The sequence below is a fragment of the Erpetoichthys calabaricus genome, chromosome 1 (genome assembly GCF_900747795.2).
Source record: "Erpetoichthys calabaricus chromosome 1, fErpCal1.3, whole genome shotgun sequence".
Lineage (NCBI taxonomy): Eukaryota > Metazoa > Chordata > Cladistia > Polypteriformes > Polypteridae > Erpetoichthys > Erpetoichthys calabaricus.
In genome coordinates, this window is record NC_041394.2 from 225,583,587 (window position 1) to 225,606,434 (window position 22,848).

Genomic DNA, 22,848 nt, shown 5'->3' on the forward strand with positions numbered 1-22,848 from the left:
ACCAATCCCGGGCAAGGTGCCAACCCACCACAGATATATATATATATATATATATATATATATATATATATATATATATATATATACTAGCCATGTGCGGCCAACTACGTTGCGCGTGTTAAAGTTGTCTGTGAAGGGCTCCCTGTTTAAATGCGGCTGCCAGTCGTGAACTGGGCCCTTCGTCGCACACCATTATGATTTTTAATAAGGGAAACAAAATTACAAAACAAAACCCTTGGACATTGATTCGATAGGAACGGCCTACTCGGAATCACTGTCCGAATAGTAATTATGTGGTGGTAGAGGAGCATTTCTGCTTCTCTCCGTTCACAGTCCGTCTCGTTTTCATGACGCTGTCGTTTCCTCTCACGATCTCTTCTCAACCTTTCTCCAATCTCGCAGGTTGCTTTGTGGCAATCCAAAGAGTAAGGAAGAACCAATACTTCTTTCTTGAACTCCAAACGCCGACTGATGGAAAATCACAGAAGTGTGTCCGACTTACTGTATATACTCTGACTGCCGACTCCAAGAAGTGGGTGAACATTCGATTTGGACAAAGTGCTGCCAACGACGGTCGATAGAAACACAAAAAACCACAGTCTCGACAACGAAGCAGGTGTCGACGCCAGATCTAAACACGAAGCACAGTGTCGACGCCAGATGTAAACACAAAGAGTGGTGTCAATGCCAGATCTAAACACAAAGAGTGGTATCGACAGTGTTTGTAAACAAAAGTAACAACCAAGGTGTTGTGTATTCAGCCAGTACAAACAGCACATAGTCTCCTTTAGTTCAATACTCTTTAATCACCACACTCCAACCTCATCCAACGATCCTCCCCCTCACTTTGTCTCCTCCTCCATCACTACTGCCCTCTACTGAACACAGCAGGAACACCACACAAGGCAGTGAATTCGCGGACAAACAAAGATCAAGATTCAAATGAAGATTATATATAAAGATATATACTGTATATATATATATATATATATATATATATATATATACTAACAAAATACCCGCGCTTTGCAGCGGAGAAGTAGTTTGTTAAAGAGGTTATGAAAAAGAAAAGGAAACATTTTAAAAATAACGTAACATGATTGTCAATGTAATTGTGTTGTCATTGTTATGAGTGTTGCTGTCATATATATATATATATATATATATATATATATATATATATATATATATATATATATATATATATATATATATATATATATATATATATATATATATATATATATATATATATACACACACAGACACACATAAACATATATATACATATACATATATATACATATATACATATATAGATAGATAGATAGATCTTTATTGTCATATATATACACATATCAACATATATATACACATACATATACACACATACATACATACACACATATGCATATATACATATACACATACATACATACACATACATATATATATACACACATACATACATACATACACACATATATATACACACACAGACACATATATACATATATATATTTACATATCTACATATATATACATATCATATATATATATACACATATATATATATATACATATCTATATATATATACATATATATATACATATATATATATATATATATATATATATATATATATACATATTACGATTGTTATAGTTCTCTTTGTATACCACGTTGTCAGTTCAGCACTCCGGTTGTAATATGACCAAGCTGTGCAAGCACACTCTTGAGAATGCACCGTATAGTTGCACAGGAGAAAAGTAATCTTGCCTCAAATCAATGGCAACCTTTTGTAGGTCTATGAACTTAATTTAAACTTTAGGTTTACACGGTGCTTTTTTTCCGACGTGCTGCGTTCAGTCAGTTCACGTGAGCCGCTCTCTTGTGTGATGTTGCGATGTCCACGGTTTTATTTAATGTTAGCTAAGACCCGGCACTTAAAAGTTTCTCGCTACAGCAATTTTTAATCCGTTACAAAGTCATCCAAAGTCTCGTTTATACCTCGTGTCTTCTCATTAAACTTGTATCTCACGAATATGGTATTGCAAACGGCAGCGGGAGCGTTTCTATAAACTTAATTTAAACTTACGGTTTACACCGTGCTTCGCTTCTTATTGTTTCACTGCCTTCTCAATTGTGTAATGAATGTTTTCTTCAGTGCTCTTTGGGGCTCTTCCTTGTTTTGTACGTACTGCGTTCACAGTCAGTTCACGTGATTACGTGGGAGGCGTGATGACGCGATATGCAACTCCGCCTCCCACGGCCAGCGAGCTGCAGTCCATTACAGTATATGGACAAAAAAGAGGTTCCAGTTATGACCGTTACGCTTTGAATTTCGAAATGAAACCTGCCTAACTTTTGTAAGTAAGCTGTAAGGAATGAGCCTGCCAAATTTCAGCCTTCCACCTACACGGTAAGTTGGAGAATTAGTGATAGTCAGTGAGTCAGTCAGTCAGTGAGTCAGTGAGGGCTTTCCCTTTTATTAGTATAGATATATATATATATATATATATATATATATATATATATATATATATATATATATATATATATATATTGTGACAGATAGAGGTCTCCGTGACCCCTTGAACCCTCAGACTAGATGTCAGACACCAGGTAAAAGTCCAAATATGAATATTTATTTTAATAATAAAGTGCACAAAGCACCCTCCTCTCCACAATACTCAATAATAAATCAATAAACAATACACAATAATCAATCCTCCACACTCCCAGACGCGTTGCCACCCTTCCACCCAGCTTAGCTCGACGTCTGGGATTTCCCATAGTCCTTTTATAGTCCTGATCCGGAAGTGTTTCGCCCTTTCTGTCCACGTGACTAGGAACACTTCCGGGTCATATAAAAACTCTTCTTCACCCCGGAGGCACTTTGTTTCTTCCTGTCATGTGATCGTGACGCACCTCCGGGTTATAGGGCACATAAGAGTCCGACAACCTCCCTACAGCGACTCCTGGAGGCCCCCATGGTATCCAGCAGGGCTGTGCATATAAACTACAGAGTCCATGATGCCCTGCTGGAATTCGGGGCACATTCATGCTGTCGGGAGAGCTCCTCCTGGCGGCCTGGGGGTGAGGGCCGGAGTAGAAAGCCGGCAATTCTTCACAATATATATATATATATATATATATATATATATATATATATATATATATATATATATATATATATATATATATATATATCCAGAACAGAATTAATTATTAAACAGAACCAAAAAACACTGAATGTAACTCAATGGTTAACCAAAAGCAACTTAAAGCTTAAATGCATAAGGTCTGTGCCTAGTCTTACAGAAGCTACCAAAGTAAGTTTTCAAGGTTAGAATGAGGTAAATGAGTAAAGAACACCCCTCCAAAATGTGGGCATAAACTGATGCAAAAGCCCATACACCACTTCTATAAAGTGATGCTAAGAACAATTGGACAATCCACAAAAACACCCCACTTAATGAAGCAGTGTTCAGAATAATGGGAGAATCAACATCAGTCAGAAATTACTGGTGGCGTTAGTTGATTGGAGGAGGTAATAAAGTTCTACATATTAAGAATCAGAGGACATGATGTATTAGATGAGATAATGCCAATTATAAAAAGTATAAAAGGAGATGAATTGTTTGATTGATTGTTCACTCTGTGGACTGAGACTTTTGTGCATAACTCTGTGCAAATACAGATATGGGCTGCATTTTCATCTGGGCTCTGTGATTGCCTTTTTGAAGACAGAGTAAAGTTTTTCCCATTTCCATTTCATTACATTACACTATGAATCTTTTCAACTGGTATTACATTGAACAATATATATATATATATATATATATATATATATATATATATATATATCCACAGCCAAAGTGAATATCACATTAAGATGACCAGAAACTTCACATTTTCATATTCAACTTATATAATTACAAAAGTGCCACACCAGTCCAGTGTTACACTACATAGTACCAATAGCATTCTCTATGATGTTAAACAAGCTTCAGAGACAAAAATGAAATGCCCTGTCAATATTGCATATTAAGCAATGCAATAGTCAATTAAAATGCTCCAACAACATGCATTCAACTTTATGAAGGAATTATGAAAGAAATAGTTTGGCACCTATTCTATACAGGGCGGCACAGTGGCGCAGTGGTAGCACTGCTGCCTCACAGTAAGAAGACCTGGGTTTTCCTCCTTGCATGGAGTTTGCATGTTGTCCCCGTGTCTGCGTGGATTTCCTCCAGGCGCTCCGGTTTCCTCCCACAGTCCAAAGACATGCAGGTTAGGTGCTTTTGGCAATCCTAAATTGTCCCTAGTGTGTGCTTGGTGTGTGGGTGAGTGTGTGTGTGTGCCCTGTGGTGGGCTGGCACCCTGCCCAGGTTTTGTTCCTGCCTTGCGCCCTGTGCTGGCTGGTATTGGCTCCAGCATGCCCCCGTGACCCTGTGTTAGGATATAGCGGGTTGAATAATGACTGACTGACTGACAATCTAATATGTTTTATGAAGTTTCCCTTGTAGGTAATGTGTGTACCCTACACTGCTACTGCTTCTCACTATTCTTACAAAAGTTTACAAAAGTCAGTATTAGCACTTGAGAAATACAGCACATTCTGATCATTTGTAATATTGGAAAATAGAAAAGTTGGACATTTATCTTTTTATTAACCTCAGTCAGAAAACAGATAATGGACATATTTTCCTTTTGTCAAAATAGAAAACACTAACATTAAAATCCATATTTTTCGGCTGTTCCATTATAAGCACCAAACTATATTCTTTGTGACTATCTGCTAACTATAGTGTATAGGGTCTTCCCAGGTGATAGAGGCTACAGAAAATAATTTTCTTTTTAAAAGCAAATTAAAAACTAAACTGCACAGTACACTAATCTCTACAGTGGCAGGTTGTATACCTCATTTCTAGACAGTCAAAAAGCTTTGAGATTAGTTTAATATTGTACTTGTGTTATGCAAATCCTGAGAACAAAATGAATTTTTAACTAGATATGCCTGTTCATATCTACTATCTTGTAACACTTCACAGAAATACTGTTGACTTTTTCTGTCTGCACCTTCATCGTTTGCTGGACTAACCACTCAAAGTAGAGAAGCTCCACACTTGTCAGTGAGAGTATGACTCTCTTTAAATGGTCATATATTGGACATGCCAAATGGTTATTTCCTTAGAAAGGATTTTATCTTCCTGGGTCCAGAGACCACCTGAAAAGTATTCAATTTGAAAAGAACAGCTATCCTCTTGAAAAAAATCCATGACATACCAAGGCACAAAACTAAAAGAGATATTGCAGTAGCAATAAAAGTCTAGAAAGTTAAAGCAATGCTTTTTGAAAAAGCTGAACCTTCAAGATATTAGAATGAAGGAAAATCAATGCTATTAAATTATGGTGCTAGAGAAGGTTATTATGTAAATTGGTGAAAACTTGACTGTATATTGGTATTGTCCCTAAAAAGTGTTATTGTAGATTAGAAATTTAACTTATAAATTTTGATTCATATTTCTACTGTAAGTAGTAGTACTGTGGTATTTACTATCTTACCTGCTTTTGCACGTCAGGTTGTTAGGGATGGTGCCTCTCCCAGCCTCATTGGGCTCAAAATAATTCTAGACTGTTTTTGCATGGTACACCTCTGCTCATACTCACTGACAAATATTATTTCAAAAATTGGAGTAAAAATGCGATAAGACTAAAGTAACATTGCTGTATTCTGCTGTGTTCTGATAGTCTAACCAAAAATGGTTAATAGCTTGTAATTCTTTAGTTTATAGTTTAAAAGAAATTAATTTACTTATACTTTCTAGTGGCAATTTAAATAGTACAAGGTATCATTCTCGTACTATCTGTAATACAGAGCAAAATTGCTCACAAAACAAGGTTTTGGTATGAATGTTACTGTTTATAAGAATAAATTAGAAATACAGAGTTGTGGCTCATTGAATGTACTAGGTAGTTGGTTAGTCCTCCTATGTTTTGGTACTTTTTGAATATTTCTCATTTTCTGGATTTTTGTGACCTATTTTTCTACCACTTTCTTGGATTTTGTATTGGAACTGGTTTTGCTTCTGGGATCATCTATTTTGAAGGCATTGCCTTCTGTGTCTTTGTGCTCCTCTGAGCTTATTTTTTACCATAGAGCATTATTGTAAAAATAATTGTAATTTTTATTAATGAAGATTCTAAGTCTGACCTTTTGTTAACTACTTGGTAGGTTAACAGTCCCTGCCCCCAGTGGGCATTTTGAATCATTGTTGGAACTTATTGTGCTTAAGAACTTCTATTTCCCGATAAGAGCACAATATACTACACTAATTCGCAGTCAAAAAGAATTCAGGAGCAAACTGTTAAACAACTAACTTTAAACATTCATGGTTAAAATCAGACAAACTGGAAATGTCCTTCCTGATGTTATGCGTTTGACACGTGATCATAAACTCGCAACAAACAACTAAATGCTCACAAAATGGCTGTGCCCATGAAAGCCAAAATGGCATCACAGAAGGACGCTAAGATATTTTTAACTTAATTGAAATTCAAAACAAGAAATATTGAAGAATCTGCACTTTCAAAAACCCCTAAGGAGTCACAATATGCTGAAACAGGTTGCAATTAACAGAGAAACAAAAATGAAAAATAAACCCCATTATAACAAGATGCTAGAATGCACTTGTGATGTGAGTCATTTTTAAAATTAAATTAATTTAAATTAATATTTAATGTAATATAAAATAAAAGTAATGTTAATATAATATAAAGTTTAATGTACAAAATACAGTTTTAAAAGTATATTAACTACATATCCAAGCAGCCTAAAAATACACACAACACATGTATTTTTAATACATGGGATCGGCACAGCTACCATGTTCAAAATGTCTTGTCTGTGTATTTTTAATATGTTAATGATGTCTTTTATTTTATTTATGGTTACTACCAACAAATAAAAATATATGTTTTGACAGTAAGAAGTTAATTTCGCTACTTTGGAAGCATTCCAGATTTTTTTTTTGCTAGTATCTCTGGTCCATTGCAAGGAAAAGATATGTTAATACAAAAATCATTTTCCATCATAAACAAAAACTAGATGAATCATGTGAACTAAATCTCATTGGGGAACACTATAAGAATTGAACAAATAGAGATTTTGAAACATATAGCCTCATGCAAATTTAACACAAAAAGGCTCACATAGTAAAATGATTATAAGGTCAAGAAAGTGGCAGTGATGTGCCAGAATAAATATTAAAAGCATATTCCATTTTTTTTAGCATAAAAGTAGAAGAAAAGATATTGACAAGAATCCAAGACTTTGCATTACTGGCAGATACTAGCACAGAATTTCCATGGGCTTTTGAGGATTAAAGCAAATTGAAGAATACTTTTAGATAGAATAGTGACTAAAAAAGTACAGAAGTACAGAATCCACCAAGATGAACATGCACCAATTGTATTCTGTTATGCTGCATACAATAAAGCACACAAGGCAGTATATAATGCAACAGGAAGCCATTAAGTAGGTTATTTCCTGTCATGTTCTTATCTGTTGCTTGGGATAGATACTGTATGTGAACTGTATGATCGTACAGATCAGATTCACTCTGTATATAAATGGTAGTATAGTCACAATTTGCTGGCAATATTTTGTTATGTTCAAAGCATGCCATGCAGTTGATGAACTGCAATTCACTGTCAGCTTTTTTCTTTTTTACAAAAAACAGCTTGTAACTTTAGTTCCTGTTTAGAGTGCCATAAAATTATTTATACTATATAGAAAGACCCCATCAATTTAAAATATACATTATTAACAAACACCTCCCCATGGAAATCAACGGATGCCAATAAAGCAAGCACAGCAATTTTAATGCAGTTTTAAACAAGTTCTTTTTAATTTTTACAAATTAGAGTGATCACTACTTTATGAAGTAAGAAATGATTTAGTTTGGAAAAACGAATTGTATTAGAATTAATTGGATGAATAGCAAAATGTAGTATGGTACCACAAAAGTACAGAAAAAGTGACCAACAATGTTGTTTTAAGTTTTATATTTTTAGACAGTGATAGTTATCTTACCACATTTTATGAAAATCAATGCTGTAAAGAGAAAACCTTTTTTTCCTAGCATTTGAAGGGATTACTATAATTAGTATCTGAATCATAATTCTGTCTACGATCATTCAGTTGGAGCTGTTATAAAATGTATAGTATTTTGGAAGTTTCAACCCCTTCCCCCCCAAGGCATTTTAGGTGGCATGATAGTGCAAAACAGTTCAGGTCTAACATACTGTGGAAAATTGTGGAGATTTCTGTCTGTGCTTTCATGGGTTTCCCTAGGTTTGAGAGTTTTCCCATTGTCTGTAGACAGGTGACTTAACTAAAAGAGAGGGATATTTTTATCATAAAAATGGTCTTGCATATCCTTACCATTTATGGCATTAACATGAAATTAATTACATTCTCTGAACTATTTAATCCAATTCAAGGTTGCGTGGAATTGGAGCCTATTAAGGCAGTGCTACATGCAAGGCAGGAAACAGGCTTGGACATCACATTACAGGGCCCACTAAGGCAACATCCATACTCATACATAAGGGCCAGTGAAGGCTCTCTCGGACTGGCATACAATATATTAATCTGACCATTTGAAAAAAAAAAACACCATTTATGTCTCATAAAGATATTTAGGAGATTAAAACCAATTACATATAAACTTCCCTAATTGAATTTCCAACCTGTTGTGCTCAGCAGCCACCCATCAAGCCTCCTATGTCTTTCCTTTGGGAGATCATTAGCAACATTGAAATACTACATAAGGAAAATGTAGCAGGAGTTTGTTGCAAAGTCACATACCATGACCATGCATCAGCACAGCATATACAAGATGCACAATATGTTAACATGAGACTGCTATTTAGAATGCCATCCTGTCTTAAAAAATTTTTCCTCTGAACCGAGTCACCTGGAGCAAGCTGAATACCAAAGACCTCAGCAGAACATAAGAAATTCACCCACATTGCCTTTTACACTGTTAAAGCAAGAGATTGCTTTTCTTATGACGATGAAATATGTCTATAGGGTGTCTTTTATGTGTGCAGGTAAACCAGCATAATTAGGCAAGGTAAGTGTATTTTTTCTAATATAAAATGTTTTGCTTTTACTGCCTGTTTTGAGGCGAGTGTTTGTGGATTTTCCCACACAACTGAAATTAAATTCTCCCTGAATTAAATTTTTTCTCTAAAACTGTAGACTCATGCGTAACTATTTCAGTGCTATGCATGGGTAATCTGCTCTGCAAATTTGAAACAAGCATCATTAAGTGTCTAAAACATTAAGAAAAATATAACATCTACAAATGATTCATTTAACCTGTGTACAGAGGAATAGATTCAGGTCATCACTTTAAAGATATAGAGAATATTAAAGTTCCAATAAACAATTCTCAAAGCAAGCTGTAGAATTTCTTCATATTGCTCAAATATGGGAACTTAAAAGTCATTTATACTTAGAAAAACACAATAAATCAATAAAGCATATTCGAGATTTTCCTTTGTAAAGTTCCAAAATGGCAATTTCTGGCTTATTAAATTTCAAGTCTAGAACAGCAAACAGCTTGAACAGCAGTAGCAGAAATTGGTTCCAGAAGAGTAGCAGATGACAACATGGTGCATTTCCGTTGCTCTCTATCCTTTGTATAATTTGTCGCTTACTCTGTACCGTTGTCGCAAACCAGTTTCTACATTATATGCAGTGCTTTGTTACCCATCATGTCACCCACTATCAGTTAAGTCAGTGTGGCTCAGAGATTATTCTCCCACTCCTTCATTTTCTTGGAATTTACTTCTTAAAAATATCTCATTGGTTTCATGGAGTACTAGTCATCAACAAACTCAATTTAAAGTTGCCAATCGATTATATTTTACCCTCCATTAATAATATGCTTAAGGATTGTCATCTGACCCAAATTGTCACCTTTACTCCCTGAACACCCCAGGTACATTTATGCATATGCATTGAGATTGTGCTTCTGTGTTTAGTTTTTGGTCTCGGGTGTCTGATTTTCTTACTTCAGTACTCTCTATGAGCACCCCTTTGCTTCCCCACATTTTCCTACTTCCAGATTTTTTATCACTTTGTTTACCTATTATCCAGCAGAGGACATTTACATTAAGGACAATCGCAGGCAAAATTGCCCATCCTTCTTGCTGGAAATCTTCTGATTTGTTTTCTTCTTCTGTATGGAACCCTGCTTTTCCTAATTTGATCCTTTTGGAGTTGTCAGCAGCAAGGTTTAATGGCACATCTGGTTCTTTTATTGATAAATGGATGTATAATGTATAGCTGGTCTGAGTGAATGAATTGCATGAATGCACTCAAACCTGGCTGCAACCGTAAATTTTAGCTCTTCTTTTCTTTAAGTGTTCCCTCACTTTCTGGTCTTTTATTTTTTTGTGGTCAATATTAATTTTAATGTAGCAGGGTTGGGTTGGGATGGGTTATGGGGTAAAAGGGTGTGAGGTGGTTACTGAGCATGTGGTTTTATTGGATTGTAGTTCTTGTCTGAATGGTTTATTTTCCCCTTTCAAGTGTTTGTTTTGTATTTCAATAAAAAAATCTGCTCACAAAAAAATGGCACATACCAATTTGAAAAAAATGTGTTACTTTTTTTTTTTAAATGACTCCAAGAAATCTTTCTCTGGGTGTCAAAATATTTGGCTTTCTAAATTATTATAGATAGCCTCACATACAATATCGACACCAAAGAACACTAAATAATGAAAAAAATGCTCTGATTTTTTATAGAATCATGCTATCATGTAAACTTTGAGCCATTCATTTCCTTATTTAAACAGTAGCAGGGCTTAAAGGATTCCAACAATACTCTGGATTTCTGGCATATAGCAGATTTAGATTATTAAAAATATTCACTATCCACTATGCTCTTTTACTAAAGCAGCAACAAACACATTATGAAACCAATTAGTGTTCTAGGAATTTCTGATATCATGAAAATAGGGTAGTCTATTAATCAATCAGCAAACTTCTTTCTGTGAGAGTTGTCATGAGCAGACTGTAAGCATGATCCACAGTCTCTGTCTGGTCGAGATGGAATTGAAATTGGTTAAGGCTCAGTTTTTTATTGAAACAATCTACAAAAAAACCCTAAAGGTAAGCCAATTATGAAGGAAATAGAGTAACAGTCCCGCCCACAACAACCCAATCCCCCAGTAAAAGCTTAGGAGCAAAAACAAAACAAAAACATCAGGGGCCTCATGCATAACGCCGTGTGTAGAATTCGCACTATAACACGACGTAAGCACAAGAGCCGAAATGTGCTTATGCACAGAAAAATCCAGATGCAGGAATCTGTGCGTTCGCCAACTTCCACGTTCTTCAGCTACATAAATCCTGCTCAGTGTGGAAATAAACGCATGTGCACCCGCTTGCCGTCCCACCCCAACTCCTCCCAGAATTATGCCTCTTTGAATATGCAAATCAATATAAATAGCCCTTAAGCCCAGCGTTTTGTGAAAAGGCAATGGCAAAAGTACGAGGAAAAATAGAAGAATTTCAGCGAATACCAAATGGTGGCAAAGAAAAATGTACTATTTGTTGGTTTAAACAGTTATATAAGCAACAAAAGGAAGTTGATCGAGAGACATAGCGTGTCGGAGAAACTCGAAAGCTCAAGTTCACAATGTCGCACAGTGCCCGAAATAAAAAAGTTGTCACATATCAAAGTCGGCATGAAAAGGTGAGTCGTAGCCCACCGTCTGTGTGTCATATGAAAGCTTATTAGGGTACAGTGAAAAAAAAGGCACACAGTGTGAAAAAAGCACGAAATGTCAACTTTAATCTCGAAATTTCCACTTTAATCACATAGTTTATTTTGTCATTAAAGTAGAACATCATAAACTTCATCTTAAAATCGTTTAATTTACTAGTTTCTCAAATCCTATCGTAACTAAAGTAGCACGTTAAATGCTTTGTTCTGTATTTGATCTTATATGTGCTCTATGTGCCTGAATCACTACGTGCTCTTCCTCCGACAGGACACAGAATCCATTACATTCATAATATTACAGCTCTCTGAGTAATTAAAATACTGAGAAGTATACGTGATATCATTTTTATGATGATATGAGTTAAAGCATGTTATTAAACATGGGAACACGGTAGCGCAGTGATTGTTCATGTCTTACAGCAAGATGCTTGCTGCGCCATGCGCGACCTTCAATGAAACTCTTTATTACAGAAGTACTGTCTTTTTCAAACGTACTAACCCCCAATTCCTGTCCTTACTTTTCTTTCTCCAAATACCCAATCGCCACACAATCAGCTCTGTAATAGACGTTAAGCCATCTGTAAGATTAGAACGCCGACTCTTCAAAACGTTTAAGGATCATCGAAATATCTTCATAATGTTTAATTATTCTATCCATCTATCCTTCCAGTGTCACGCCAGCCACAGCATGAAAACAGCGCGAGGCAGGAACAAACCGTGAACGAAGCTCAAGCTTGCTAGCGCTGCAGCACCATGTAGTTAAAGTTAAAGTTTTATCTGTATAATATAATCAACGTATTTTGCTGCATTTCATCTTAAAAATGATATCGTCATTATATGTAAATACGCGCTTTATAAAGTGGCTCAGGATGTGCAATATTATAACTGTATCATAAGTACAATTACCTCACGGTAACTTGCAAGCACAAACAGTTCTACAAGGAGCACTCGAGCCGCCGTCGTGGATGTGGATCTAAGAAAGGGTAACCACACAGGAACAGTAGCACTGCTTTGACACTGGGTGCCGCCAGTCTGCTAAACCTAATGGAGAACTTGCGTACGACAGGGTATGAGGTACCGTGGAAAAGTGTGTGGCTTTACGGCAAGTGTAGGTTTTATACATCGCGATTTGAACGTGGAAACGTTCTTACGCAACATTTCTGTGCGTACGCTCCGTTTATACATGAGATCCCTGGTAACTAGTAAGAAACTAACACCACCTCCAGGACTAGCCTGAAGAATGAAAAGGGCAATATTAATAGGAGACAGGCAATCAGGTTATAACCGACTAAGCCAAGGTAGCACAGTTCTCAATGGATTTAATTGAAGAATGATTGATTCGGCATGCGGATAGTTCAAGGGAGGTTACATTTAAAAAAAGGGTCATGCTCCGGACTATTCCATCAAGTGGCAAGAGAGATCAATTCATGCTGGTGAGAAGTTAGAGTGAGAGTTTAAAGGTCCACAAAAAGAAAGGAACTGGAGCACCAGAGTAACAGTCACAGAAAGAAATGAAGAGAGAAAATGACAAACTAGAGAAGACCATGATTGATGATGTTTTGGCACTTGGTGTCACAAATTGACCGAACACTGCATGATGCAGATCAATTGCACAGGACATTTTTACTCCTAGATGCAACATCCGCCATATCTGCCTCTGTTTCTATGGCAGACCATGCACTAAACCAAAATATTGCCACAGTTATTAAAGATCATAACCTGTCCTGATCAGTAACTCAGCCACTCACAGACTTGTGTAAAAAGCTGTCAGGATGGAAATGCACTTTCCAGTTTTGAGTTTAGAACAATTGCAATTGTTTTTTTGTATTATCTTAAAATTATCTATATAATAAAAGCCCAGCGCGGTGTCCGTGTCCGTGTCCGGGTCTGGGTCCGGGTCTGGGTCCAGGTTCCTTTTGACTGTATAGCCGCCTCATAGAAAAGCCCCAGTCCTTCCCCTCTCAGAATTCCTGCTTACCCCCCTCCGTTCTTTCCCCTTTGCTTTTATTTTTCCTGTTCCCGAAAATCTTTTCAAAAGAAAAGTAAAGAAATAGACAGAGCGTCACATTAACGTCTTCTCCCCTCTGTCTATTAAATAATAAATGAAATTGATTATAAATTATTAACACAAAGTAAATGAAATAAAAAAATCACGAAAGAAACAGAAACCACAACCTACCCTTACAGCGTCCACCGCGCTTCTGGCGTTAGAGCCAAAAACGTGGTGTATGCAGGTTATGAGGTGTGACGCTAATTAACGCCCGTACTACAACAGATTATATTGTTGATATACTATTGACTATTTACAGGGATCAACTCTTTTGGGGAAGTTCATAACAAAAAAAAAAAATAAAATTATAAATAACATTTACACTTTGCTACATGTGCACTTGAGTATTTCGATCCCCGCGTCTGAGTCGGATGGTTCCCCTGGTCACCAATTGGTGTCTTTCAAGCCGCGATTTTCTATTTTCTCTCTTCCAGCCCACTATGCCTTTCCGTCTTCAGCTACCCATGTGCACTTGTACGGAGGAGACCTTATCGAACAATGCCGAAACGAAAGGCAACTGAACCTGCTCCTGCGAGAGAGGACACATTACAGCGTGATCATGAAGCAAAAAGGCAAAGGCGTGCCAGTCGCTCGCAAGAAACGGACACTCAGCATCCATATTACTAACCGAGAATGCTAAACCGGATGATGGACGCAGGCATATCCGGCAATGGGCCGTAGCTGCAAAAAGACGTACTGCGCAGGCGCAAAAAGAGTCCGCGAGAGTCGGCTGAGGAGCCGAGAAAGGCAGACAAAAGAGGGCGAGAGAGGCGGATGAGGAGAAAGGCGGACAAAAGAGGGCGAGAGAGGCGAATGAGGGTCCGCAAGAGGCGCAGGCGCAAAAAGAGTCCGCGAGAGTCGGAGAAAGGCGGACAAAAAAGGGCGACAAAGGCGGATGAGGGGCCGGGAGAGGCGGACAAGACCACAGAAAAAAGGAGTGAGCACATACAAAAAGGAGTCACAGAAATGAGACGCAACAAGCACCGAAAAAAGGAAAACGCACATAAAAAAGTAGTCAAACAAGGCCAAAGCACGAAACACATTGCACACAAAACTAAACACACCAAAAAAAAAGAACAGACGAGCGCACAACAGCAAGGCACGACCACACCCCCCCCCCCACCCTACAGGCACGGGATGGGACGGGACGGGACACACACCAAGAGGGGGATTCAACAAGCCCATGGAAGACAAAAAAAAAGAACACAAAACTGCCCCACAGACCCTACAAGCAAGGGACGGGACACACACAAAGAGGGGGATTCAAACAAGACACAGGAACACAAAAAGAAAGAAGACGCTCGCGCAACAACAATCCCCCCCACACATCCATAAGAAGTGACACCCAAAGCCACATATTCTAAAGTGAACGTCGACACCTTCACACTAGGCAGCATAGGTGTCAGCATAGGTGGATGTCCTTTCAATAAAGCACTATTAACCGTTCAACTGCAGAAAAGGATACATATTAACAGTGAGTGCGATCCTCCTTATTACTTATCCATATTTCGCATGCTGAGAAAGAAACAAGTCATGAATACACGGTCACGGGTACAAAACGATTCGGAAAGGATAACGGGAACAAACACACGAACACGAAAGAAACAAGAAAATAGACGGCGGCGCATAAAGGGCGCTTCTGAAACACCGGGAGAAAAAATGTCTCGGATCAAAAAACGCAAAGCACAAGTGACACCGTTACAGAGACGTGCCCAAATGGACAGACACAATGAACGTTGACGCATTCAGCGCGCGTGTCAAAGTGCTGCATCGAAAGAAGCACGATTTCAAACCGAAAGAGCTCGCGTATCAGACATACAAAAAAGGGAGCGAAGAGACAGAATAAATGAACGGAGACGTGAACAACGCGCAAATGAACTGACAGAAAAAAAAAAGCAAGACGCGAAAAGCACCCAGCTCAAATGACCGACATACAAAAACGGACAAGGCTCGATACAAACAATACACGGCGTAGACTGAAACGGACTTTGCGCAAAGCGGAGGCGAATAAAAAAAAAGAAAAAAATAGCGCGTCACAAATAATGGACATGCAACAAAAAGGCAATCAAACGCAAAAAGCGAAACATGCCCGTCGTGGACATCAACGCCACACACCTGTTAAACGCTTACGCAAAATGGCTAAAAACGCCTTCAATAAGGAATCCACTATTGAGGAAAATTCATTGGGATTAATGAATGTCATTTGCAATCATTGTCATTCACTTAACTTCACAGAAGAAACAACTGGCAATACAAATATTAACTAACGATGTGCCTGAAAGTAAAAACTTTATGAACTGCATTAGATCCTACAATAGTTCATTTGCTTTTGCATCTACCGGAGTACATATCAGGCCACCAAAAGGCAATGGCCCATACTGCTTTCGCATATCTGGACAAATATTGCATCGCATTGGAACAGTGCACCCTGAAACAAATCAACAACGCAAATATGCACAAATCTACATCCTAGATCCAGATGAGGCAATCTATCAACGCATGAACCTTCCTGAAAACAAACAATGCACAGAGCTTATAATGAGAAACGTCACTCATGTCATAAACAATCACCCATTAGCTAAGTCTATAAAAATGCTACATGAAGTTGAAAAGGAGGCAAATACAAAAGCAAATGCAGAAGGTATAGCGGCAACTACAATTGCTTTGGTCTTCATAAAGGACAAAGAACAAGATCCAAGACGATACAATCTGCCCGTCATTAATGAAGTGGCAATTGTCTTTCAAAGTAAAGATGGTGAGCCTCCATTTCACAGAGATATTGTTCTACATTTACGTCCTGATAAAAACAACACATCTACATTCCAACGCATAGACATTTGCTTTCCGCTTCTTGATACTTTATTTGTTATTTCTATGCGCATCATCCAAAGCTGCACACTATTCTATATCTAATTCATACATCTCACTCTTTGTCATGTCCCAACGCCAGGGGTTGGCGAGCGAAGCGAGCAGGGGGCGGAGCCCCCTAGTTCACACAGATTAGCTCAACGACGCGTCTCTGCCGCACAACGAAAGGCAACTGAAACCCCTACAGAGAGAGAAGACAGATTACGCCGTGATCGCGAAACAAAGAGGCAAAAGCGTGCCAATGAGACACCCGACGAGAGGTCCTTACGATTGCAAAACAACCATAATAGACAAACTCCTACAGAGAGAGAGGACACATTACACCGTGATCGCGAAAGAAAGAGGCAAAAGTGTGCCATTGAGACACCCGACGACAGGTCCTTACGATTGCAAAACAACCGTAATATACAGAAACGTACGGTCTCCCAAGAAACTCCGAGTGAACGCTCTCACCGTTCTCGCTTGCAACAAACTGACACTCACCACTCACAGACATCACCGCAACGACGCGTCTCCACTCCTCTTCCTTACAACCATTTACACAATGTATACGATTCTGATTAGTCTGCGTCCCACACTTCGTGAATCATGGGTTTTGTTTTGAAATTTTGTTTCCCATGCAAAAATCAAATGCGGTGCAATGAAGGACCCAGTTCACGACTGCCAGGCGCGTTTAAACAGGGAGTCCTTCAACTGTGGTCATCCAACGCGCGGCGTAGCGCGCGCCAAGTCGCTAGTATGAAAATAAAAGACTGTGCATCTCACCCCTTTAAAGGCATAAATAGTACATTATTTAGTAGTTATTTTCATTGCTTTATTTGATTATATGTAATCTGCCACTAATCTGTGTGCTTTTCTTTTTTCATTTATGTTGCACTTGTTTTTATACCTATGATGAGAAAATTAAACACTTTAAAGCTGCTTGCTGTTTACAAATTTAGTTAGCATGAGCATGTTGCAATTTTCTCCATCATTTTAGTTGTTGTACTATTGAAATAATCATATTGTCATAGCACAAGGAAGCACCTGAAATATGCTTATCGGATGTGTTCACTGAAATGAGTTTGGTGCATTGTTTACAGTATTTATATGATGTAGAGGTCATGCACCAATTCATTTCCATGGTGTTTTGGTTATTGTAGATTTTGCTCTCACATTCCTGGTGTTGAAACTTGGCCATTTTACACCCTTTAATCCCTAAGGAAGCGTCTGCTCCATTATCCAAATGTACCTCAAGTTTACAGCTAAAGCATCGAATTGCTGTCTTTCTAGGATCTGTTCTTCATTTGGTTGGTCTTTGATGTAACCCTACTCACCCTTAGGACACAATCTTCTGCAAACAATTTACTTTTTAATTTGGCAATTTTTGATCACCTACATGTGGTAAACAAGCAGAGTTGACTCATGTAGACCCATTTAGTAAATTTTAGGTGTTTTTAGAGTTAACAAAAGCAGTCAATGATGGAGCTGGATACCAAAGCAAATGCTAATATTTTATCCTTTCAGCCCAAAAGATACCAGTTGTTATATATGACTGTTATTGGCAAAGTACCTACACATTGACAGAATTGTTCCAAAAGCAAAAGCTGGATTCATAGCCAAAATAACAAACACACGCAAACACTGCCATTATTTCAAAGGGAGATCAAACAGACACCAGGTAAAGAGAGCCATGAATGAGATAGTTACTGGGGACAGAACCAGAATTCAAAACGGTTTACATACAGCTGAATAAATGATGGTATAGGATGCACACACCAACAGCTGTCATGAACAAGGATCAGCAGCAAAAGCACACAAAGCAGCTGAAAAGTACATCCAATGTCTACTTGTTGTTTTCAGCAGCTGTGCACATATGATAGATACTTTACATAGAACTGAATAAGGGAAAGGCTGGACAAGCAAAATTTATAAACTCATTGTTGACTTACAACTGTACAAATGAAAAACAGCTGTATGAAATGCCAACCCCTGTTCAATAAATATGGATGGTCCTAGAGAGACTGGATGTGCGACATGTTAATAAAAAATGGTGTGCGGCTGTAGTTTCTGCTGAATGAGAATAATGCTATGTTCCATTTGAAGTGGGTAGTCGGAATTTCAAAGCTTCTAGTCGGAATTTTCAACTGAAATGCCCCCTTAAGTTGGATTTCCAACTTGCAATCTCAGGACTGGTCTGTCAGATCTGAGTTTGTCCAACTTCAGATCATGACGAGAATCCAAAATGGCAATGTATACCTTAAACTTTAGTGAGAGCTGTAGTATTATACCGTTTATGAGCATTTCTGACTATTTGTGTCTCATTAAATCAGTTGTACGCACAGTATTTTTTCAGTACTGTACAACTTCTATCTGTGGACATGTTGCTATGGTGTTTGAATACACAAAATACAGTGTAATGTGTTGTTATCAACTGCTCTTTATTCTGATGGTGCAAGCACATCAAAGGGTTTCTTGGACACATGCATTTTGGTTTTCTGAATGTTTTATGGAAACACAATCAACTTGGGTGTGACTTCATTCCCAGTTCTGACATCCGACATCTGTGGCAAATGGAATGTAACATAAGGTCATTTCAATAGGAGAGCTGTTACTCTATAAGAGACAATCAACTGGACTAAAATAAAAAAAAATCTAAATTAAACAGAACCACAAACTGTCTGGATCCTTGATTGTATGTAGAGTTGTAGTTCTTACAGTTAAAAAAAAGTTATTTGTGTTCTTTTGTTATCTCATTGTAAAATCACATTGCAACAAATCATTATCAGGAGAGATGTACTTGCAGCCCATTTGTTAAAATATCATGCCCACATGAGAGCTAGCATGGACTATACATGATCAGAGTGTACAGTGCAGCTGCATATGCCACAACAAAAACAACACAATGAAGAAACGGCCAAGAAATTAAGATCCACTGCAATAAATAAAATTTATGTAGAAATGTTTACTGTGGGGCAGCACGGTGGTGCAGTGGTAGTGCTGCTGCCTCACAGTTAGGAGACGCGGGTTTGCCTCCCGGGTCCTCCCTGCGTGGAGTTTGCATGGTCTCCCCATGTCTGCGTGGGTTTCCTCCGGGTGCTCCGGTTTCCTCCCACAGTCCAAAGACATGCAGGTTAGGTTGATTGGTGATTCTAAATTGGCCCTAGTGTGTGCTTGGTGTGTGGGTGTGTTTGTGTGTGTCCTGCGGTGGGTTGGATTGGTTCCTGCCTTGTGCCCTGTGTTGGCTGGGATTGGCTCCAGCAGACCCCCATGACCCTGTGTTCGGATTCAGCGGGTTAGAAAATGGATGGATGGATGGATGTTTACTGCACTCTCAAAATACGCAACATTGAATGGATTAATAATTTGTCTTTTGAGCTGCTTGTTTGGAAATTTACCATTTTATTTATTGCATTATATTGTAGTGGCTTAGCTGCAGAAAGCATTATTCCAGCACCAGATTCTAGAATTTTCACTAACTGTATTTGGTGCTTTACTTTCAGTTTGGATTTTAGATTCTCAACAAGCATGTGTACTTAAACCGAGACTCAAGAGATTGCCTCTTGATTGGCACCAGTGGTACTTTTTTTAAACAAGGTGCTAGAAAAGAGACAGGCAACTCAGGAGTTAGTAGCAAAGTGTTCACTAAAGGAGAGAGGGGGGGTTAGGAGCACACACTGCTACAGCACATTGCCGCACCCACGACATGACAAACCAACTCAGGATCCAGATTAGGACCAGAGTGCAGCCATGTAACGGGTGACACCTCAGCACCACACTTGTTCAGATGGATTGGAAAAGTGTAAGGTTATTTATGGTGGCTGGAGGGCCAATTCTGCCACCAACCCCCAAGTTATTCCCTGCAGGTTGGAGGGCCTACATGCAGGGCTGGATGCAGATTAACGTCATACCCAGGATGGGGCAATTGCAGGTTAAGTGCCGTACTCAAGGGCCCAACAGAGTAGAGTCACTTTTGGTGTTTTACGGGATTCAAACTGGCAACCTTTCGATTTCCAGTGCAGATCCCTATGTCAGAGCCACAACTCCGCATTAAAGATAATGAATAATGCTAGAATAATTTTCAAATCAAGAGTGAAAAAGAGGTAAGAAATGTAAAAAATGCAAGGCAAAAAAGAAGAAATAAGAGTAGGGGTGACTAACTTTCAGTTCATTTATTTCCCTTTATTTTAATTGCCTTGTTTTTTTAAGATTCAGTCATTTGAATTGCTTCTACTTTCCTAACATGGCAGCCAAACAAAAATAAGATGTGAACTGAGTTAACAGTTATCCAACAGATAATAGTTAAAAAAAAAAAACTTTTAACTTCAAGCTGACCTTGGTGGACATGGGAGGATCTTAGTGTAACACCCTACCTGTTTTCCTTTTCTGTCATGAGGCAGGAAGACGCAGAAGACAAATACTTGAGGCTCCACATTCAATTCCATTTAACCAGCACATTCATTGATGGCTGTTTGGGAAAGCATACTAGTGTTCTCCTGTTCATTACATGAAAGACCTTTTCACTCATTTATTTGTTCATCTCTGTAACAGAAATGAAATGGGGCTGTTCACCAGGAACTCAAACCCTTTCATGTTTTATTTTTAGGTCTTATTTCATAATATGCTACCCAATAACCAACAAACCATAAGTGTGTAGAACATATGCCACTATCAAGTAAACAGAGACACAGATGAACAGATGAAAAGGTGAGTGGCCAAATGCATCAACAGGTGTGTTCCATATAAATCTGTGTCTCTTTTTCCAAACAATGTGCCTGTTTTATTAAATGTAGGTTCTATAAAAAATAAATTGAACATTTTAATTTAATTGTAAAATGGGATTATGAAATGTGGCTTAATAATTATAATAATAATAATAATAATAGTAATAACTTTATTTATATAGCACCTTATCATACATTTACATGCAACTCAAGGTGCTTTCCACAGATTATTCAACAAAAACAATAAAGGTATACTATAGTTATTTGGATATTATCATTAATTAATATTACTACAATTTCTAATAATTGTAAGTGTACTAATTAGAAAATCAACTTTGGCATTGTTAAACAAAATTTAAACACTAAAGTGCAAAACAAACCTTCACTCTTATCAAAAACAAGTTCATATTGTTTTCTAATTAAAACCTTATACATAAAGATGGCAAGAGAACAGCCAGATCTAATGTAATTGTATATAAAAATAAATGTATATACAGTATAGATAAGCAATTGACTTAGGCATGTGTACATGGCAGCACGTTAAGTAGAGACAGTTTGATGTTATTAAATCTAATGAAAAAATACAAAAGGAAATAAAATAGTCCATAGTAGTATCAGCAGATTTAGAATGTAAATGGAGTTCTTGATTCCAGAATGTGATTAGCTGGGATCAATTAAAACTACTGTAAAAACAGATTAATATCAAAAGTTAGTTTACTTAGTTTCAGTACAAATACATATATTGTTTTGTATTTGTAATTCATTTAGACCACGTCTGTTTTTACTTTGGTATTAAAGACCCATTTTCTATTGATCAATTTACAAAAAAAATGTGATTGAAAAATGTGTAACAATAAAAAGTAAGGTGAAAAAAGGGGTGAAAACTTCTTATAGGTGCTGCATTCTGCAGTCTGAAAGCTCCAGGTATTGTTAGGAAAATTAAAACTAATTGGGTTTGAAACACAATGAGATGTACTTCTCACTGTTCCTTCTTCTCTCTAGGACCTTAACGTATTTTTGTTACAGTATAGCTGGCCAGAAAATCAGTTTTGTATATGGTCTGAATTGATCATTTCATTTTGGGCTATTCTTGCAGTAAATATGTGATTTTTCTTTTGTTCTTCTTCCCACTAAACAAGATGTCCTCATTTCTTCTTCGAACCAAATGTATTCCATTCTAAGGAAGTGCTCCAAATGTTGGTCCCAACAGTATGTCAACCTTCTTTTTGTACTCTTAAACCCCTATATTTTGATAAAATGTGTTAACCCTTCTTTCTGTCAGCAGAATGAATGAGCTCTGTTTCCTTTGTGCTTTATACATGGTTTTGATTGTAATGCCATATGTCAGCATGTTTTTGAAGTTATGACACATGTAGCATAGTAATGAATACTCAGCCATCATGGCACAATGCAATG